The sequence below is a fragment of the Fukomys damarensis genome, unplaced genomic scaffold (genome assembly GCF_012274545.1).
Source record: "Fukomys damarensis isolate Sample0158 unplaced genomic scaffold, DMR_v1.0_HiC HiC_scaffold_33, whole genome shotgun sequence".
Taxonomy (NCBI): Eukaryota; Metazoa; Chordata; class Mammalia; order Rodentia; family Bathyergidae; genus Fukomys; species Fukomys damarensis.
Window position 1 is genome coordinate 41845390 of NW_022900945.1, and position 10433 is coordinate 41855822.

Genomic DNA, 10433 nt, shown 5'->3' on the forward strand with positions numbered 1-10433 from the left:
CCCAGGGTTTGAAGTCTAGGTTTTCCACTTGAAGCTATTGTGATCTTAGCAAGGAGTCAACTTCTCTAAGACATTGTTTCTTTATCTGGATATAGGATAATAATACTACTTACCCTGTTGAGTTAGAATGCATGGTCAGTGGTAGCACAGAGTGAGGCACACGGTGAGAGCTTACTGACCCTTGGGTGCCAGGAAACTGTCCAGGTGAAGAGGATTGACTCACAAAGCCTTGAGAGTTCCGTTACCAATGCCTGGACTGAATGGATAATATGACCCAGTGGGAACCAGGACTGCAGAGAAGAGACAGCCGCCAAGAACCTCTGAAACACACAGTGACTACATCAAAGATGGTATAGGGCATCTCTTGATGTTTATTAAAATCAGACTTAATGTGGAAGGAAATTTAGTGTCGCCTAGAGTAATTTATAACCACACATAGGCTGTGGCATGCTCAGAGTGAGGTAGGGCCTCCAAGCTTAACTAATTCGGGGTGGGAACATTATCATGCTCCTTCCTTCTCTGTTGCAGGGCTGCTTTGTACTCACTAGCAGCACTTCCTCCCTTTATAGCTGGTGAATGCTCATTAGTCAGTGCAGACTGAGCAGCCAAACATTTATCTAGATCTATGATGGATCATCACAGCACTTCAAGACCTGCCTAGGTCCTGGATCTGCCTGGCAGTGCTTATTGGCAGAGATATCCTTCAGGTGGTCTAGATCCAGCCAAATGAAAGAATACCTGGTTCAATTCCGTCTTAGGTTTTCATGTATTTCCTGGCACTGGGAGCAGAGCCTGCTGTATATACTTGGGGTGCTCAAACCAAGAGTAAACACATTCTAACTTTCAGGGAGCCATTAGAGGAGAAAAATCTGGAGCTCTGCTGGTCATGAACACAGCAACACAGATTTATGCATACCAGACATGCTAGGCAGAAGCTTGGGTGAGAAAGGAATAGATCACCACATATGGAAGCTACAAGAAGGTGCCTGCTAGGATATGACGATAGTGCTGCAATGACATGGGTGTCCAGGACTGGCAGACAAGGTAAGGGTGAGGTGAATGAGCTGAAACATTCATGCTCTGAATTTATTATCCTCTCTGCTTCCCCCTTCCTCTGTTTTTCATCCCCTCAATTCTTTGAACTTCACTGTGGTTCTCACGCCTAAATATTATGAAACTATGAAAAGTCCACGTGCCTTTTCCTTACATGGTGCCTATGTCTCCGGTGTAACTGGCCTGAAGGGAGCGGGGCATGAGGAAACCAACTCTGGTGCCCTCTTGTACAACCCTTAGGCAAAGCCCTTGCTGACGAAGTGTCTTAAATGAATGTCAGGGCTCAGACTCAGGTTTGATACTTGTGCTTGGGTTGATTTTTTTTTTTTTAGAAGAATCTCTTTCTTCTGCCCTTCATCCTCTACCCTGTGGGCACCTGTCCCTGAGAGTTGGCCTTTCATTCATCTGCAGTTACACTGGGCTTCTACAGATTCAATATTGCTATCCTCAGGCAGGTCTGATGGCTCTTCGCTTGGATCTCGGAATCTGGAGGACTGTTCAGACATTTGAATCTAAATTAAATACAAGATTGGAGATGGTTGCTCATACTTCATAACATGACCTTATTGGGATATTTATCTACTAATTCTTCCAAATTAATAATTGAATCATTGACAGAGCTGATTTGCTTATATTCTGTTGAAGTGTACCTGCTCTGTGAGATTGTGGGTGTGTGGCAGAAGGCTAGGTTAGGCACTGGCTTACATATGGAAATACACTTCTGTTCCAGAAGTTTGGGTCACCTACTGTTTCATGAGTCCCGGATTGCCCTGCAGTATGAGTAGTCAAGAAAATATTGTTTCAGTTAGGACGTTTTCAATGGGAAATAATAACCTATAAACACTAGCTAAATAGCATAATGCAAATATCACCTCCCTCAGCATACTACCGCACAGACACTCACAATCACATACATGTCTCTACATATCTGGCCAAACCTGTAAAGACCATCCTAAGCTCCACGGTTGATATTTGGACCATCAAAACCTATGAGTAAAGTTGCTTTCTTCTGTAATTGTGTAGTGGTGAAAGTATAACTCGGGAGCAGGAGGGTAATCTCGCTCCACCATATTAGTGGTTTGATCTTAAAAACATCGCTTAGCCTTTCTGCACTCTCATTTCCCCAACTGTAAAATGGGAATTGCAGACTCCATTTCATGGGTTTACTGAGAGATTTCAAGAAATTAAAAAATGTACATGATTCCAACATTATCTAATATATGGGCTGGAATCAACAGATATGACTGTTATTCCAAAGACTGACACTCTTGTTACTATTTGCAGAGGCAAACAGCAGATATTCAGGCCACAGGGGAAAACAGACACTCACTTTTAAGGTAAGATAGTGGAACAAGTAAGAGAATGCTTGTCTGGTTTCAGGAAAAGAGAGGGTCTTGGAAAGTTGGGGCTTCCTATGCTGAGCCCAAAATCAATCCAATTCCTCCAGCATATAATGAAAATCTTCTGTGAGCAAAATATGTACATTTTGTGGAAAATGGATACTTAAGACAGGGAGACCATACCCTACTTTAAATAATATAAAAACAACAGAAGGGCATGATGAAAATGTTTTAGCTCCCTGTCACTGTGAGAAAATATCTGAGACAATCATCTTAAAAAGAGGAAAGGTTTATTTTGGCTCAGGGTTTTGGGAATTTCATTCTGCGGTCTGTTGGTGTGATGTTGAAGCAGTGCTTCATGGTGGGAGTGTATGGAAGAAGAAACTGCTTCTTCGTGGCAGCTGCAAGGCAGGTGGTGGGGGAGAAAAATAAAGAAATGGATCAAACTACCAGTATCTATGCTAAGGTCATGTTCCCAGTGACCTAACTTCCATCCTCTAGACCCTACCTCTTAAAGATAGTACCATCTCCCAATAGTGTCATGGGCCGATAACCAAGGTCTTAACACATGGGCCTTTGGGAGATATTTCAGATCCAAACTACAGCAGAAGACTCATTAAATTGTGGTAGGATGGTTAAAAAGTCCTTTTGTGTGGGGGAGAAAAGGTGACAAGAGCAACTTGAGTCAAAGTGGGGAGACAAGGAAGCTTGATATATGTCTGAGAATAAGGTAGAGTCCAGTTTGCTCAGAGCAGATAAAGATAGGTTAATTTTGGCTATGAATGCAAAGGCAGGCACTTAATCAGTAGTCAACAAAAGAGGCCACTGAAGATTTTCTGAACAGTAGTAATAAAAGATGTGGAAAGTAAAATATTTTTATATTTTAAGATTGTTAGAAAATAGTGGGTGAGGAAGACAGAGGAATCTCACATGACAGCTTAGAGATTATTTTAGTGTTTGTTTATTTGTTTTCACCTTGGACAGTTTGTATGAGAAGTATCAATAAATAATACCAGGGATAGTAACTGGAAGATTGTTGGAAATGCAGAATGAGAAGCAGACTAAGGATGGAGATATGGATTTGGGAGTTAGACCTCAAAAGACCCAAACCAAGGTAATGTATGTAATGACTGGGGAAGAAATTGAAGGAGAGTTAATGAAGACTAAGGACTGATCCTTAGAGACAGGACATTGAAGGGAAATACAGATGAAAGAGGCATAATTGCTAATGAAGGGAAGCATGGCAGATCAGGATGATAGAAGCGAAAAAATGGAGAAGGCCCAAGGAAAGGCTATTTGGAGGAGTTTGGAGCCTCTGAGAGCCATCTGCATGGAGCTCTAGGATGTACAGAGTGAGACTGTGGTAAAGTGAGGAAGGAGCAGTTCAAGGGATTGTGGGAAAACCTGAGAGGCTTTGTAGAGTTAAGATACGAGAGGAGGACTAAGCTCATTAGGGTCTGCCTATTTTCCTACGCACAAATTAAGTTCAGAAAAGAGAACCAAGAAAAGAAGCTGGCTGGTTGCCCTATGCCAGGAAATTAAAAAATAGATTTCTGTACTGGAAATGGAGAAGGTAAAAGGGCCAATACAAACCAACCACTAAGAAAATAAGAAGGATTGCTTATAAAATAGAACTGTCTGATTATGAACTAAATCAGAGTCAGTCAAAATATTGTAATATAAAATATTTATCCTTATGGAAAACATACCATCAAATATATTTAAAATGTTAAGTAGGTAAGAGTTGTGAAGGGAAGCGGCACTCGATTCTCCAACTGCATCATTACATTACTGGCCGTATCACTTCCTGTGAGTTATGGCTCCCTCTTTGTCTCAGATTCTCATGTGCACAGTGCAGAAAATAAGTATCATTTTGTAAGGTCTCTGTGCTGTTGTGAGAACTGAATTAAATACTTGGGAATGTGAATGAGAGTTATTATCTTGGTACCTTGCACACAGTAAGTAGAGGCTGGTAAATATTAACTACTATGATTAAAAGATGTTTTTGGCTCCCTAGTGGGAGCAGTTTAGCAGTCACCCTGGGATTTAGCTGGACAAATGTTCAAAAACTTGCCCCAAATAAGAAAATGAAGCATATGTAGACATGAAAGATTATATGTGATTAAACAAAAGAGAATACAGAAGAGAAAAGGAGAAGGAAGTTTGGGAAATAACAGAAGTGTATGTGTGTATTTGTAGAGGAAGAAGATGGTAATAAAACTATAGAAAAGGCAACAGAAGTTTTATGGAATCATTGCATGGTTAAAGTTAACTTGTGGCTTCACAATTTTAAATTGTGAATATTGGTTCCTCAGTTAAAGCTACACAGTACAGAACAGCAAATTTTTTAATCCTAATCTTCTCTCCCTGTAAGTAACTTCCCTTGCTATTCCTTTAAGAGTAGGGGTGGGGTGGAAATTTACCCCAAACATCTGCTAGTAATCTCCGCCACAATCAAATATATGAAGTACATTGCAGTCTTTAAGGAGTTTTAGATGATCTTTTATTCCCCCTCTACTAGCAAAAATAATCTAGAGCCATCTGTATGTGTTTTACACAGACATCTCTCATGTCTCTTTGCTGCTGTTTCTCTTTTTCACACACACACACACACACACACACACACACACACACACACACACACACCTAGAAACCTGAAGTGTTAATGAGAAGAATGCATTAGGCTCTTACAATGTGGGATCAAGACAGACTAAAAATTTTGTAAACCATCAGCATTTAAGTCATTCTCAGGACAGATGGGAAATTCTTGCATGGAAGAAATATCATTACTTTATTCAGTTTGAGGTAGACTCACTAGTTTTCATGGGCTATTATGAAGTGAAGTAATCCCAGCTTGCTAAGTGGCTTTCATGTATCAAATAAGGTAATACATAACAATCTGGTAATCTATAGAGTGCTGAATAAAGGTCATACTTTTATACAAATTTTCCTAAGTAGTCTCTGTTGGATTTGTTAAATAAGTGAATTAATCTAACATTTATGTGTGGATTGAAGTTCTGATTGATCTTGATTTTTCTTGATTTGTTTTAAAGTCAATTAACAATCTTGGATTGAGGGGTGGGCATGAAAAGCGATGATTCTAGAGCCAACAACTAAAAATGGGTCCAAAATGTGTACGTGTGGTGGGGAGAAGTGAATGTTCCCAGGAAGATTCCAGGAAAATTCCTGCTTCCTTGTGAGGGATATTCATCTATCCATTAATCATTTGTCAAGGCCCATGTGGTTTGGCGGCCTCTGTGGCTGAGCCATGTATAAAGCTGATGACAAAGATTTACCTCTGACAGGTTCCTTGGACTGGAGGAAGACAACCCCCTTGAGGACTACCCTTTGTTAGCAGCCCATCACTCAATTTGTAATTATTCTCTCTGAGCTGTCTCATTCCATTTTGATCATGTGTCATTGAGACTCTCTATTTTCTTTCCTTTATTTACTATTCCTTCGTCTTTCCCACTCTTTGAAAGCTGAGAGAATAGTTGAGTTGCCATAGCAACCCCTACCCCTACCTCTTTTCCATTTCTCAACAATTTTTCTACATTTTAAAAAATCACTATTTATAGCACACAAAGCTGCTGTCCCCTCCACCACCGCTCCAAAAGGGAGGTTTCCTGTCTGACTAGAATATTAATGACTAAAACATGGCTTCTAGTACAAGAGTGAGGAAGCCCCCTAGAACAATCACTTTAGAATATTGTTTAAGCACCTGTGTAGAGTCTAACTTGCACATATGAAGGTACAGATACTGTCAGGACTGAAAATCAGTCTTATAAAATATACTAGGTTGACTATGAATGAAATATGCATGTTGATGTGGTTGGAAGCAAGGAAAACTGAAGGAAGTTGTTCTTATTTTCATTACACAGTGAGATGGAACTGAGCTCCTGGAGTCTAATTGTACTAGACGCAGATGTCATAGCCAGCCTCTTGGGAATGGATGGGAGATCTGCAAGGTTGAAGGTGGATAGAAGGCAGCAAGAGACAATGGGGACTAACAGAGGCTCCACTGTTTACAAGCTGTGAGAGTATCTAATCAGCACATCATATGTCGTCTGTAGGATTGTTGTGAGAACTGTGCATGCTGAACATTGGGTGGTTATACAGCCCCGTGACTGAGCATCTGGGCCTGGGCTTGGCTTCAATTCCATGTTAGCCACTGTCTGGTTTCATGACCTGAGGGAAGTTGCTTGACCTCTTTATGTATTGGTTTCTTCATCTCTAAAATGGGGATGTTAATAGAAACTATATTTCAGGGTTGTTCTGAGGGTCACATAAGTTAATATAGGTAAGAGCTTGGCAAAATGACTGTCACTGTTGTAAAAGGCAGATGAAAACTATTAATTTAGTAGCTTATTGACATCCTTGAAGACAATATCATTCCAGGGTTTTACTAGATTTTGTAGCTGTTAACCCATAGGTTAGGTGGAAAGGGTTGGTAGGGGTCATTTTTAAAAAATGGAATGAATCATTTATATTACATTGAGAAGTAGAACTCAGTCTTAAAAGGAAAAATGTAGTACTTTTCAATTCCTAGCATTCAGTTATGAAAATATTCACTCTTTAGCATATTATTTTGGGACTTAGTGAAAATAAATTTATATAGGAGCAAAGTGGGTTATTTTAGCTTAATCTAAATTTGGGCATATATTGTTTATCCATTCTAGTGGCTCACAGGTGGAAAGTGAGTTCAGAGACTAGTATAGTCTAGTAGTAGGGACTTAAATTTTTGTGGGCAAATACGTTACCTGGTGAATTTATTTAAAATTCAGATTGCAATTTAGTGGATTGGGAGTACAGCCTGAGATTCTGCATTTCTACAAAGCACTTAGGTAATGTTGATGTTGAGGTCCTGGGAGCCAGTGAGCAGCAAGGTTATAAGATCTTCCCAAAGATACCTTTAAACGGAGGTGTGGCTTTAGAGTAGGAGACTCTCATTTCCTATTCAGAGCCGAAGCTGGAATTCCCTAATACTAATAAAACTAGGCTTTCATGAGAGAATGAGATTAAGAATTCACAGTGGCAGGGCTGGGGATTTGGCTCAGTGGTTCTGCCACATTCCTCACAAGGACCTGAGTTCAATCCCTAATACCAAAAGAAAAAAAAAGAATGGCAGTTAGTGGCAGTTAGAAGCCTCATTTTTTTCCTGAAGTTTTGAAAAGTGAAGGCAGGGAACACTGTATATAATTTGTTTTGATTTTCTCAAAAATCTCAGAGGTGCCTGACTTCATTAAAAGGGGCTTTCCTCTTGCTTTACAAGTCAAGTAGGATCACTTTGTTTTGTTCTTTGAATTTTTCAGAACTCAATAAAGTTTATGATCTCTCTGGATTTTCTTTTGATGGTGTTTGATTGAGATTATCTTGAGGACATGGTTTTTGGACCAAAATCCAAATTAAAGTGAACCAGATGACATAATTATTGAAACATTAACTTGAACTTTCAACTCCTGTTTAAAAGCATTACTCACCTACTATAAATCTCTGTCAAGCTCTTATTTCAGTCTAAGCTTTTTTTTTTAACTCAAAACAAAACTCGACAATTTTTTTTAACAACTAACAATAATAGTAATACATAACAGCTGCAAGTTCACTTCCGAATTACCACTGGAGGAATTAAAGGCCTGTATTGTAAGATGAAAGTTAGCTACTTTATAATATGATTCAGCCAGTGACTCACAATTATGAGTCATGTGACTTAAAAATCTCAGGAGCTGTGAACTTCTCTTTGGAGGAATGGGAAACTGAAGGAATATGTGAAATTAGAGAAATGTGAAGTAGACTTAACCAGGATTCAGAGAGCGTGGTAAGACATCTGTGCATGCTAATTTCATTAGAAAGGTCATCTCTTTTCTACTGGTGCGGACTTCTAGCCATGGCATACAACCCCTTTTGTGAAAGGCAGCATTTTATCTATCCTAATGTGGAAAAACTGTCATTGCCACTAGATTACTGAACCAGGTCTGTGTCATCTATCAAAAAGCTCCACACATCAAGAGATTGGATACCAGTTGAGGGGAGATTGCCCTTTCAGTGGTGCCTTTTCATTCAACCAGTAACAACTCAGATGGGATAGAAAAGTGTGGCAGAGATGGACAAGAATATACATTTTGAAATGCACAAATTTTCTGTAGCATTAAAGATCTAGAGAAATCAAAAGGCTTTTCAAAAGGAAACCACAAAATTGAATTCTAGATGAAAGGTTCCCCAGTTGACAGATAACCACTGGAAAAAGATAAAATGAGAACTGAGAATGGCTATCATGATCTATCCTTAAATCAGAAGAGCTTTGTTCCTGCTAAGCTTATGAGAGCCTGTTACAGTAGCAGCCTTATAATTTGTCACCGAACAAATCACCAACACCAGTTACATTAATTATATCTTACTCTTTGACTCTCTAAATGCTTCTTTAATAGACCTGAAAGAATTTCGATGAATAAGAGATTCAGACCTATTTGCAACCATTAGCTTTAGTCTTTTACTTTCCAGTAGTCTATATTCCTTTTCCATTAATACAGGTAGGAAAATCCATATTTTTACTTTTATTTAGTAAGGAGTTTGCTTAGAATCATCAGTAACTAAAACCTTAAATTAGTCAATATTTTTGTCAATGTACTAATTGTGCATATTAATGGGGTTCAATGTGATATTTCAGTACATGTGCTGACCAAATGGAGCCTCCCTTTTTCCACATTCCTGCACAATCTTCCTAACCTCTATTAATCACTTGTCTCTATATTTTAGCTTCCACATATAACAGAGAACATGTGGTTCTTGTCTTTCTGTGTCTGGCTTGTTTCATTTAACATAATGTCCTCCAGCCCCATCCATTTTGCTGCAAATTGTGTATATATAACACATTTTTTTATCCATTCATTCATTGTTGGGCACTTAAGCAGATTCCATATCTTAGGTATTGTGAACAGTGCTGCAATAAACATGAACATGCAGGTGATTTTTTGGTATACTTATTTCATTTCCTTTGGATGTATAATTAAATGGTTAGCTGGATTGTGTGTTAGATCTATTTTGAGTTTTCGGAAGAACCTCCATACTGTTTTCCATAGTGGCTGTACTAATTTACATTCCCATCTTGTTTCTTTTTCTCCATATCCTTGCCAGCATTTTTGTTTTGTTTTGTTTTATGGTGCCTGAAGCCTCATGTGGGATAATTTCCAGTAGATTCTATAAGAATGAGAGAATTGGGAGTCATTTTGACTGGGATGTATGGAAAAATCAAGAGACAACTCCTGCATAATTTAAGCACAAGCAGCATACTTAAAATGATTGGATACTAAAGCACGAAATCTAGAAACTACTGGAAATGTTTAAATACTGAAGTTTGAATTACATTGAGATTTCCTGCTTCTAATTTAAAACATTTATACTAAGGACCCCAAATGTTCCTGCAATAATAAACAGCTCTTGTAAACCAGCAACTAGATGAGGTAAGTGTGGTTGATTTGAAAGTATGGATTAATTTCCTTAACACTATTCATGTGTTTCAAAATTAAGAGGGAAAATTTCCAAGAGAGAGACTTACTGGAGTTTTATTGAACCCAAAGTAGTTTTGATTACTGCAATAATCTGTAAAAAATTTTTTTAGGTTTTCCACTGTTAAGAAAATTCTCTAGTTCCTCAGATTGCTTTTGTTTTACCAATATAATGTTGAAACTTCTGAACAGTGGAACATCAGCGTGCAGCAGTTTTTGCAACTTGTGCAAGTTAAGTAGACTGATACAAGCTGCAAACATAGGCTTTCTCCTTTTCCACTCCTTCTATGAGGTCTCAACGTATTACTGATTCAACAAATGTTTATTGACTATCCACTATCTACCAGGCACTGTGAATGCAAAGATGACGAGGGCAGAGTCAGCTCTCAAGTTGCTCACAGTTTTGTTAAGGAGACAAATGAATAGACACAAGTTTTATACTAAGTACTTTGACAGAGGGCAGTTGGGAGACACATCAGAGGAATATTGAAGTCTTCATAGAAAAGATATCAGTAAATCTTGAAGGTAATTAACTGTT

The 10433-nt window shown here is 38.6% G+C and overlaps 1 long non-coding RNA gene across 1 annotated transcript; it reads left to right on the forward strand.

The window, feature by feature from the left end:
* The first annotated feature begins 282 nt into the window (after window positions 1-282).
* LOC104849538 lies at window positions 283-3501 on the forward strand. Its single transcript, XR_776781.1, has 4 exons — window positions 283-350; window positions 848-1044; window positions 2338-2390; window positions 3378-3501. It is a non-coding gene; the product is annotated as an uncharacterized LOC104849538 (long non-coding RNA).
* Window positions 3502-10433: the final 6932 nt, after the last annotated feature.